The 12,401-nt window shown below is 42.9% G+C and overlaps 1 protein-coding gene across 3 annotated transcripts in view; it reads right to left on the bottom strand.

The window, feature by feature from the left end:
* Nucleotides 1-12,401, bottom strand: part of LOC124620705 (gamma-butyrobetaine dioxygenase-like) — a 203,852-nt gene that overhangs the window by 24,013 nt on the left and 167,438 nt on the right. The gene's annotated exons all lie outside the window — the stretch shown is intronic.

The following is a 12,401-nucleotide window of genomic DNA, read 5'->3' as shown; positions in this document are numbered from 1 at the left end:
CCTCACATGCCAGCGAAAAAAAAAAAAATGCCTCTTACAAAATTTCGTCCAGCGAGTACATCCGGCAGAAAAAGGATATTAAAGAATGGCAATCTAGCAACACTGTAACCACATGTATGGTAACTACCTCTGTCTGCATGTATTTGTAGTGCCGTGTAGTTGATGCAATGGATAAAGTTTTGGGTTAGTGTGCAAGAAGTCGATGCTTCGATCCTTGGTTGAGGCATATGTTTTTTACTAGGTAAATGTAGTTCAGGTGGTATGGTATCCAGCATATTAATCACCAAAAGCGATTGTAGCAGGTCCTCCAGAAAACATTTGCACTTACATATTACAATCGTATAAATGGAAGATTGGTCAGTTTTGGAAGAAATCCTTTCCACGTAGTGGGCATGAATTTATTTGCACCACTTCATCTAGTAGATGCAAAACCTGTTTTGTTTGTAACCTCCTCCAATGGTCCCATAGATTAGTACCAACTATTATTCTTGCCTCTTTCAGGCCCATTACATTTCATTAGGGCCTTACTTTACGAGTAGGACTAGCAACGTGCTTTGCAATTAATGTCCATACTCTGTTACTATTTGTTTGTGTTCTCACCATGGTTTCACTAATTATGCTTTTCAATATTGAGCCTGGTAACCACATGCTGTTTAGTATGTATCTAAATGCATTACTACTACTACTACTACGACTACTACTACTACTACTACGACTACTACTACTACTACTACTATTATTATTATTATTATTATTCTATCGATGGGATTGTGGAAACATCACGTCTATTACTGTTCGGGAAACAGTGTAATTTGAAACCGAACATTTCACAATTAGCGGTATCAGGATGAAACATGCAGAATAATATATGTCAGAGGGGTAAATCATGTTAGATGGAACAGCATGCAGGACTGATGGCACCGTCCACCAGACAGGGACTAGTTGCAAATGGAGTAACGTGCCCATGACAGACTTCAATGTACATGCGTACATGTGTCAAATTTTCTCATTGTAAACATCAAAACCAGTGTGGCAGATGTTTGGCATACGCAAATGATGAATATTTGGATATGCCTCCTGTCCTTGGTGAATCTGATAACTGGGCTCGTGTTGCCGCTCGTGAGTATGCTGTTAGAAATCCTCATCACTGCAATCCAGGTAATAACGTGTTTGGTCATCTGAAGCAGCGCCTTCAGAAGTTAAGTTCTCTCCTTCCACCATTGCATGACAGAGGTCATCCACGGACTCGCTGTACTCCAGCTACTGAGGAAGCTATTCTGGAGGTCATACACCAAGAACCTCAGCGAAGTACACGTAGCATAGCAAGGCAGCTACATGTCTCGCAGTGCATCATAACACCTGTATCCTGCAGATTGCCATCAGCAGATGCAATTCTGTGAATGGTTCCAACAACAACAGGAAGCCAACAATAACTTCGTGAACACCTTAATATGGTCAGATGAAGCAGCATTCACACGTGAGGGTCTTCAATATGTGCAGTGCTTAGCATTGGTCTGAGGTTAACCAGCACGTCACCTGCGACCTTGGATATCAAGTTCATTTTGGGCTGGAATATTGGGCGACAAGTGTTATGGCCCCTACATGTTGTCTGACCAGTTGACTCCACTAAGATATCATATGTTCCTCTCAAACTAGCTGCCTGACGTGCTGAAAGATGTTCAACTACATGATGGTGCACCTCCACATTCTGGAATTAATGTGCGACAGTACTTGGACAGAACATTTCCAAGGAAATAGCTCGGACGTGGAGGTCCAGTTGTATGGCCACCATGTTCACCTGACATAAATCCCCCGTATTTCTTCCTGTGGGGACACCTGAAGGAGTATCTTCTCCACCTACGAATGTGGAAGAACTGGTAGCGCGTGTTCATGCTGCTCTTGTTTCTGTGTACGCAGTTTTGCTGCTAAGGGTCCAGAGCTGTATGATCCGGTGGATTGCACAATGTGTGGACATGCAGGGGGGTTGCTTTGGGCATCTGTTGATCTGAGAATGACATATTCAATTGTGAAGGTCACTTGCTCATTAATACGGACATTATTATTGTCACTGGTTGCTAGTGTGAGACATCTGAGTGCCCATATTACATGTTGTATAAATGACAAGTAGATGTTGTGTTACTGTGCTGTTATCATCTTTAGCATCTCAAAACTGATATTGTTTTTGTAGTTATTCTGTCCTATGACAGGTCATTTGTTTCAACTGTCTACTTCTTATTTGTCTAACCACGTATTTGTTATGTCCGCTGGGTGGAGTAGCCGCGTAGTTTGAGGCGCCATGTCACGGATTGCACGGCCCCTGCTGCCAGTGGTTCAGATTCTCCCTTGGGTGTGGGAATGTTTGTTGTTCTTAGCATAGGTTAGTGTAAGTTAGTTTAAGTAAAGAGTAAGTCTAGGGACCAATGACCTCAGCAGTTTGGTCCATTGGAAATTCACACACATATGAACATTTTTTGTTATGTTCAGGTTTACAAGATGTTGTAAATTTAGGGTACATGTGACCTAAGAAGCAGTGTATATTATAGTATGAAATGTCAGAATGAAAGTAGCAAATATAAAATGCGCCCCAACCAAGGATCGAACCATCGACTTCCTGCATGCTAACCCAAAACTCTATCTACTGCACCAACTGTAGAGCCCGACTAATATGTGCTGCCAGAGGTACTTATCACACATGTGGTTACAGTGTTGCCAGATTGCCACTCTCTAACGTCCTTTTTCTGCTGTCTGTACTTGCCGGGCGAAATTTTGTGAGAGACATTTTTTTATTGGCATGTGAGGAGTCATGCTGTGAAGCCCGAGTGCACGAATATATACATATATATATATATATATATATATATATATATATATATATATATATATATATATATATATATATATATATATATATATATAAAAAAAACAAAGATGAGGTGACTTACCGAACGAAAGTGCTGGCAGGTCGATAGACACACAAACAAATACAAACATACACACAAAATTCAAGCTTTCGCAACAAACTGTTGCCTCATCAGGAAAGAGGGAAGAAGAGGGGAAGACGAAAGGAAGTGGGTTTTAAGGGAGAGGGTAAGGAGTCATTCCAATCCCGGGAGCGGAAAGACTTACCTTAGGGGGAAAAAAGAACAGGTATACACTCGCACACACGCACATATCCATCCACACATACAGACACAAGCAGACATATTTTGCAGCAGACATATACACTCCTGGAAATTGAAATAAGAACACCGTGAATTCATTGTCCCAGGAAGGGGAAACTTTATTGACACATTCCTGGGGTCAGATACATCACATGATCACACTGACAGAACCACAGGCACATAGACACAGGCAACAGAGCATGCACAATGTCGGCACTAGTACAGTGTATATCCACCTATTGCAGCAATGCAGGCTGCTATTCTCCCATGGAGACGATCGTAGAGATGCTGGATGTAGTCCTGTAGAACGGCTTGCCATGCCATTTCCACCTGGCGCCTCAGTTGGACCAGCGTTCGTGCTGGACGTGCAGACCGCGTGAGACGACGCTTCATCCAGTCCCAAACATGCTCAATGGGGGACAGATCCGGAGATCTTGCTGGCCAGGGTAGTTGACTTACACCTTCTAGAGCACGTTGGGTGGCACGGGATACATGCGGACGTGCATTGTCCTGTTGGAACAGCAAGTTCCCTTGCCGGTCTAGGAATGGTAGAACGATGGGTTCGATGACGGTTTGGATGTACCGTGCACTATTCAGTGTCCCCTCGACAATCACCAGTGGTGTACGGCCAGTGTAGGAGATCGCTCCCCACACCATGATGCCGGGTGTTGGCCCTGTGTGCCTCGGTCGTATGCAGTCCTGATTGTGGCGCTCACCTGCACGGCGCCAAACACGCATACGACCATCATTGGCACCAAGGCAGAAGCGACTCTCATCGCTGAAGACGACACGTCTCCATTCGTCCCTCCATTCACGCCTGTCGCGACACCACTGGAGGCGGGCTGCACGATGTTGGGGCGTGAGCGGAAGACGGCCTAACGGTGTGCAGGACCGTAGCCCAGCTTCATGGAGACGGTTGCGAATGGTCCTCGCCGATACCCCAGGAGCAACAGTGTCCCTAATTTGCTGGGAAGTGGTGGTGCGGTCCCCTACGGCACTGCGTAGGATCCTACGGTCTTGGCGTGCATCCGTGCGTCGCTGCGGTCCGGTCCCAGGTCGACGGGCACGTGCACCTTCCGCCGACCACTGGCGACAACATCGATGTACTGTGGAGACCTCATGCCCCACGTGTTGAGCAATTCGGCGGTACGTCCACCCGGCCTCCCGCATGCCCACTATACGCCCTCGCTCAAAGTCCGTCAACTGCACATACGGTTCATGTCCGCACTGTCGCGGCATGCTACCAGTGTTAAAGACTGCGATGGAGCTCCGTATGCCACGGCAAACTGGCTGACACTGACGGCAGCGGTGCACAAATGCTGCGCAGCTAACGCCATTCGACGGCCAACACCGCAGTTCCTGGTGTGTCCGCTGTGCCGTGCGTGTGATCATTGCTTGTACAGCCCTCTCGCAGTGTCCGGAGCAAGTATGGTGGGTCTGACACACCGGTGTCAATGTGTTCTTTTTTCCATTTCCAGGAGTGTGTATATATATATATATATATATATATATATATATATATATATATATATATATATATATATATATATATATATATATATATATATATATATATATATATATATATATATAATAGAGGGAAACATTCCACGTGGGAAAACTGTTTGTTGCGAAAGCTTGAATTTTGTGCGTATGTTTGTGTTTGTTTGTGTGTATATCGACCTGCCAGCACTTTTGTTTGGTAAAAATAGGGAAACATTCCACACGGGAAAAATATATTTAAAAACAAAGATGATGTGACTTACCATATGAAAGTGCTGGCAGGTCGATAGAAACACAAACAGACACATATATACACACAAAATTCTAGCTTTCGCAACCGACTGTTGCTTCATCAGGAAAGAGGGAAGGAGAGGGAAAGATGAAAGGATGTGGGTTTTAAAGGAGAGAGTAAGGAGTCATTCCAATCCCGGGAGCGGAAAGACTTACCTTAGGGGGAAAAAAGGATGGGTATACACTCGGACACACACACACATATCCATCCACACATATACAGACACAAGCAGACATATTAAAAGGCAAAGAGTTTGGCCCCGTGTATGTGCTGATGGATATGTGTGTGTGTGTGTGTGTGAGTGTATACCTGTCCTTTTTTCCCCCTAAGGTAAGTCTTTCCGCTCCCGGGATTGGAATGACTCCTTACCCTCTCCCTTAAAACCCACATCCTTTCGTCTTTGCCTCTCCTTCCCTCTTTCCTGATGAGGCAACAGTTTGTTGCGAATGCTTGAATTTTGTGTGTATGTTTGTGTTTGTTTGTGTGTGTATCAACCTGCCAGCTCTTTTATATATATCAACCAATGCAGCCAACAGGGCATTAACTTAACATAAGATTATTTGAGGAAACAGAATGAAGGGACTGTTGTCACAGTCACACGCACTTAGCAGACTCAAATTTTGTGTACTGGTGGGGTGCTCATATATGGTAAAAAAAAAGGGAGGTATTATTGGTTGGGAGGCTTACAAGGGCAGGTTCAGCTGCCTAATTGGAAAAATTTTTCTATCCTTCATGCCAAGTGGTACTTTTCCTTCATGAAATGTGAGAAGAGAGTGTTTTAATTGCATCTAATGTGACAGTAATGGGTAAGTGTAGTATGATGTCTTGTTTGTGTGGGATGATAATGAGAAACCCAGTGCCAGCACATAGCCCACTCATCTTGAATAGCACCAAGGGGGCCAAGGAGCTTAATGTTCCAATCTGATGGACAGATCACCATCAACAGAGTCAGCCCTCACTCCATGAGACATTGTGTATAGGTTTGGAATTTAATGTAGGACAATGGCTTAAAGACATGATCAGGGGCCTTGCACCCCAGTCAACAGTATGTGGCATACCAAGGTAGTTACCCATACAAGTACTGGTCATGTCTGAAATTGCTTAACTTTGGTGATCTGATGTGAATTGGTGTATTCAATGAGGCAAGGAAGTTGGCTACTTACATGTGGTAAGTTTGATCCACTCAAGTCAGTTACAAAAATACAAATAATAGAAACTACTCAATAGAAGTTTTGCAATGTTCTCATAATGTGCATAGTTTTTTTTAACTCTTTCTCAATACTATTTTGATCACAGAAAATTGTTCCCTACATGTATCTGTGAAATTAGTATGAAAATAATCCTGCATTCTCAGTGCGTTCCAGTAAAGTGAGCTGTATCTCCAATCATGAATGGCGGCTTGTGAGTACTTTGTCTGTCAACATGTATCAAAGGGTTTACTCAAGCTTTGACTATGTGCTTATAATCACTGGGTTGTCAGTATGGAAAGTTGCCTGCCAATCTGGCAAACTCCACACCAGTGTCATTTGAACATCTAGTCACTACTGCAAGACACAAAACATTTGTAGAACTGCCTCATGGCTGCTACCTACCAACTGTGGCTTACAGGTACTCTGAGGACAATGTAACAGATCTATGCCCTGCCTTTTTTAAAGGCAACTGTAAGACCTTTGACAATGCAGACAGTACACAGCCATCTCCAGCTGCAGATATCCATTACAAACAACAATACAATAAACATGATGGGCAACAGAACACCTGGAACTGTACCTGAATTTGCAGCATCAGATTCTCTTCACCAACATGTGGAGCATTTTCAGAATGAAATTTTCACTCTGCAGCAGAGTGTGCACTGATATGAAACTTCCTGGCAGATTAAAACTGTGCGCTTGAACTCAGGACATTTGCCTTTCACAGGCAAGTGCTCTACCAACTGAGCTACCCAAGCATGACTCATGACCCATCCTCACAGCTTCAAATTCTGCCATTACCTCGTCACCTACCTTCCAAACTTCACAGAAGCTCCTCTGCAACCCTTGCAGAACTAGCACTCCTGGAAAAAGGGATACTACAGAGACTTGGCTTAGCCACAGCCAGAATGAAATTTTCACTCTAGAGCAGAGTGTGCACTGATACAAAACTTCTTGGCAGATTAAAACAGTGTGCTGGACTGAGACTCAAAACTCCATAGAATAGAGCACTTGCCTATGACAGGCAAAGGTCCTAAGTTTGAGTCTCAGTCTGGCACACAGTTTTAATCTGCCAGGAAGTTTCATGTTCAGTGTTTGTTCGATGTTTGATGGCTGTTGCAGAGAAATGTGGAGGTGACCAGGTACCAATGTGTCTCAAGCATGCAAGTGGGCTGGTCACATTTCGGCCTGGTATCATGTGTAGCTGTTAGGTGCCTTTCATCACTGTTGAGGATAATTTACTGGCTTTGCACTATCAGAACATGGTTCTCCAACCTATAGTCCAGTTCTACAGCCAGCATTTCAGTGATGGACTTGTCTTTCAAGATGATAGTACTTGAGCATGCCACACCATCTAATGAACACCTTCTTCAGGAAGGAATCAACTAAAGGGAAAGTACTGCAGTGTCTGCTCATGTGAACCAAATGGACCATGATCAGGACCACATGAAATTTGGAGTGCATCATGAAGAGAACCCTTCTCACACACTGGATGACTTCAGAAGATCCTCTGTCAAAGAGGAAAACATGCTTGAGAAGCACTGTCTTGGTAGAAGAAGGATGCAAGCATGTTACTAATGTACAGGCTGGAGTAACACAATTTTGAATATTACCCAACAGCAGATTCTGTTTCCACAGATCTGCAGTTTTGAGCAAACTGCATTTTCTTGTTACTACCAATTTTGTGTGTGCACTGCTTCATAGTTGGTGTGTGTAGTTTGTACTTGATTCAGCCACTAGAAGCCACCCAGCTTGCTAATACAACAGCAGTTGCATGTGCAGTCTGCTGTGTTCTCTGTTGGAACTAAGGGATATATAGGCCAGAGCACAAAGCTCCACAGGCCACTTATGTATTGCTATTGTGTTGTACCCTATCATCCATGTGTGTGTACTGTCTGAGCAATAATTTATGGTGTTCATGTGTTAGAACACTTTTTGGCGATGAGTATGGCATTTGACTCCACATGTTCCACTACAGCCATCAGTCAGTTTTTAAGGGGATGTAGACACTCTTGCAGCAGTCCAGCAGATGTCTCAGCATCTTATAGGTAATTGTTGTTCACAACAATAGCAGTTCACATCACAGTGGTGACAGCCTCATGCTCCGCTGCCTTATGCCTTATGCCCCTATGAATGAACCCCATGTTCCAGGCAATAGGAATGTGTAATAGGTGACATACAAGAGGACACATGCTTCTGTGTATAATTCTCTTCTGAAATGATCATGGATGTGAAAGGTGCATCAACAGTGACAGTATCTCCAAGCATGTCATATATGGAAGTGCATAACGTTTGACAAACCATGCAGGTGGGGATGGGTGCAGCAGCAATGTTAGTGAACTCTCAAACTTATGCCGATTTGGGTTCTCCCCCTCTGGTTCCAGTATCATGGAGGTTGGCGAATTACAACAAACAATAGATTCCCATTCTTGGACAGTTTTCTGTACTTCTGATTTACAAAGCTATGGACCATTCAGTAAAGTCCTAGTTGTGGACAATGCTTACACCAAAAATCAGATTGGTTTAGATACTTGTAAACTTTTCAGATTCTCCATCAATGACAAAGTGCATTTGGTTTCTGATAAAGTTCCATATCAACAGTTAGAAGCTATCTGTGCCAAATTTTCCTCTCTATTTCTCCAGGACTTTGTTGTGCAACAGGATTTCAGCTCACATTATAATGAAACAGGTTGCCTGCTCCTAGTTTTTCTGGGCCCACCAAGCATCGGTAACCTTACAGGATCAAGTCAAAGTGGAATTACATCATCTTCAAACCCTTTAGGTTATTCAAACTATTTCTTCTAGGGAATAACAGCACCACTGGTGTCGAAAAACTTACTGGTAAATTATGCGTCTGCAGTGATTTTTAAAAAGCTGTTAATGCACAGTCAACTGCCAATACCTACCCTTTGTTGTGCCCTGACAAGCTGTTAGCAAAATTATTGGGAGGGTCACTATTTTTCAAAGACTGACTTGTCAGAGGCATATTTACTGCTGCCACTCGATAAGGAATCTAAACATCTTCTAATTATAAACACCTCATGTGGGCTTTATTAATACCAGCATTTGGCATTTGGCATGGCAAGTGCGCTAGCCGTTTTTCGATGCTTTTTAGAACAACTTATTGTGTTGGGTCCAGGCTGCATCAACTATTTAGATGACATAGTAGTGTCTGGTGCCTCTATGGAGGAACATTTGTGGAACCTTTGTGCTCTATTTTCTGTTTTACTGTCTGAGTGCAATTTGGATGAGACACAGTTTTTTCAACCATCTATTATTTATTTTGGGTTTGAAGTGTTGAGTGCTGGTATTAAACCATTGTGGCAACATATTGATGCTACTGCCACATTGCCACACCTCATATCCATCAAGGAATTACAGGCATTTTTAGACAAAATTGCATACTACCACAATTTCATACCACACGTTGCTACTGTGGCACAATCAGTCAATACATTATTATGTAAAGATGTTCCTTTCCACTGGTCCCTGGCTTGTGACCAGGCATTTAAGTTGTTGAAAAAAAGCTGAGTCGGCACCCTGTTTGGCCACTTTTCAGCCAGGCCAGCACCTTGCGTTAGCGCCGGGCACATCTCGGTTTGGCCTTGATGCTCTCCCTGTTCACAAGTATGCAGACAGATGTGAACATCCTATTCCATACACCTCTGAATTCTTAAATTCACTGCAACAACATTATTCTCAGACAGAGAAAATGGCTTTGACAATCGTATATGCTCTAAAAAGAATTTCATGTTTTTATATATACATGGAAGAATCCTGGAGATACTAGAAGGTATCACATAGATTATATAATGGTAAGACAGAGATTTAGGAACCAGGTTTTAAATTGTAAGACATTTCCAGGGGCAGATGTGGACTCTGACCACAATCTATTGGTTATGAACTGTAGATTAAAACTGAAGACACTGCAAAAAGGTGGGAATTTAGGGAGATGGGACCTGGATAAACTGAAAGAACCAGAGGTTGTACAGAGTTTCAGGGAGAGCATAAGGGAACAATTGACAGGATTGTGGGAAAGAAGTACAGCAGAAGAAGAATGGGTAGCTCTGAGGGATGAAGTAGTGAAGGCAGCAGAGGATCAAGTAGGTAAAAAGAAGAGGGCTAGTAGAACTCCTTGGGTAACAGAAGAAATATTGAATTTAATTGATGAAAGGAGAAAATATAAAAATGCAGTAAATGAAGCAAGCAAAAAGGAGTACAGACATCTCAAAAATGAGATCGACAGGAAGTGCAAAATGGCTAAGCAGGGATGGCTAGAGGACAAATGTAAGGATGTAGAGGGTTATCTCACTAGGGGTAAGATAGATACTGCCTACAGGAAAATTAAAGAGACCTTTGGAGAAAAGACAACCACTTGTATGAATATCAAGAGCTCAGATGGAAACCCAGTTCTAAGCAAAGAAGGGAAAGCAGAGAGGTGGAAGGAGTATATAGAGGGTCTAGACAAGGGCGATGTACTTGAGGACAATATTATGGAAATGGAAGAGGACGTAGATGAAGACGAAATGGGAGATATGATACTGCATGAAGAGTTTGACAGAGCACTGAAAGACCTGAGTCGAAACAAGGCCCCGGGAGTAGACAACATTCCATTAGAACTACTGATGGCCTTGGGAGAGCCAGTCCTGACAAAACTTTACCATCTGGTGATCAGGATGTATGAGACAGGCGAAATACCCTCAGACTTCAAGAAGAATATAATAATTCCAATCCCAAAGAAAGCATGTGTTGATGGATGTGAAAATTACCGAACTATCAGTTTAATAAGACACAGCTGCAAAATACTAACGCGAATTCTTTACAGACGAATGGAAAAACTGGTAGAAGCCAACCTCGGGGAAGATCAGTTTGGATTCTGTAGAAATATTGGAACACGTGAGGCAATACTGACCTTACGACTTATCTTAGAATAAAGATTAAGGAAAGGCAAACCTACGTTTCTAGCATTTGTAGACTTAGAAAAAGCTTTTGACAATGTTGACTGGGATACTCTCTTTCAAATTCTTAAGGTGGCAGGGGTAAAATACAGGGAGCGAAAGGCTATTTACAATTTGTACAGAAACCAGATGGCATTTATAAGAGTCGAGGGGCATGAAAGGGAAGCAGTGGTTGGGAAGGGAGTGAGACAGGGTTGTAGCCTCTCCCTGATGTTATTCAATCTGTATATTGAGCAAGCAGTAAAGGAAACAAAAGAAAAATTTGGAGTAGGTATTAAAATCCTTGGAGAAGAAATAAAAACTTTGAGGTTTGCCGATGTCATTGTAATTCTATCAGAGACAGCAAAGGACTGGGAAGAGCAGTTGAACGGAATGGACAGTGTCTTGAACGGAGGATATAAGATGAACATCAACAAAAGCAAAACGACGATAATGGAATGTGGTCGAATTAAGTCGGGTGATGCTGAGGGAATTAGATTAGGAAATGAGACACTTAAAGTAGTAAAGGAGTTTTGCTATTTGGAGAGCAAAATAACTGATGATGGTCGAAGTAGAGAGGATATAAAATGTAGACTGGCAATGGCAAGGAAAGCGTTTCTGAAGAAGAGAAATTTGTTAAGATCGAGAATAGATTTAAGTGTCAGGAAGTCGTTTCTGAAAGTATTTGTATGGAGTGTAGCCATGTATGGAAGTGAAACATGGACTATAAATACTAACAAAGAGATAGAGGGGCTGGCCAGTACTTACCTCAGCTCAGTACAGCCGATAGATACACATAAAACAGAACTGAAAATTTACATTCCTAGCTTTCGGAACTTTGTTCCTTCATCAGGGAGGAGAGAGGGGAAAAAAGGGAAGAAGGGAAAGTGGATTCAGTTACTCACAACCCAGGTTATGAAGCAACAGGGAAAGGTAAACAGGGAGGATAGCAAGGATGGAGGCATGGTTGTCAGAGGGAAGCCAAAGATATTCTACTGTAAGTACTGTGCCAGCTTCAAACCAAAGAGGATGCATACAGAAGTAAAGAGGTATATAGTATAAAGATAAACACAACCATGTAGGATGAAAAGATGCGTGAATAGCTAAAGAGGAAAGGGAAAGAGGAGAAGACTGAAGAGTGAATGGGAGTGAGGTTGTTTAACGTAGGTTCAGTCCAGGGGGATGGCAGGATGAAAGGATGTGTTGGAGTGCAAGTTCCCATCTCCGTAGTTCAGAGGGACTGGTGTTGGGTGGGAGAAGCCCAATACCCAGTAGCGGAGCATGCCCTCCAGCATAATTCTAGGGACCTAGGAACCTG

The sequence above is a fragment of the Schistocerca americana genome, chromosome 1, assembly GCF_021461395.2.
Source record: "Schistocerca americana isolate TAMUIC-IGC-003095 chromosome 1, iqSchAmer2.1, whole genome shotgun sequence".
NCBI classification, from domain to species: Eukaryota; Metazoa; Arthropoda; class Insecta; order Orthoptera; family Acrididae; genus Schistocerca; species Schistocerca americana.
This window is presented reverse-complemented; position numbering and strand designations above follow the sequence as displayed.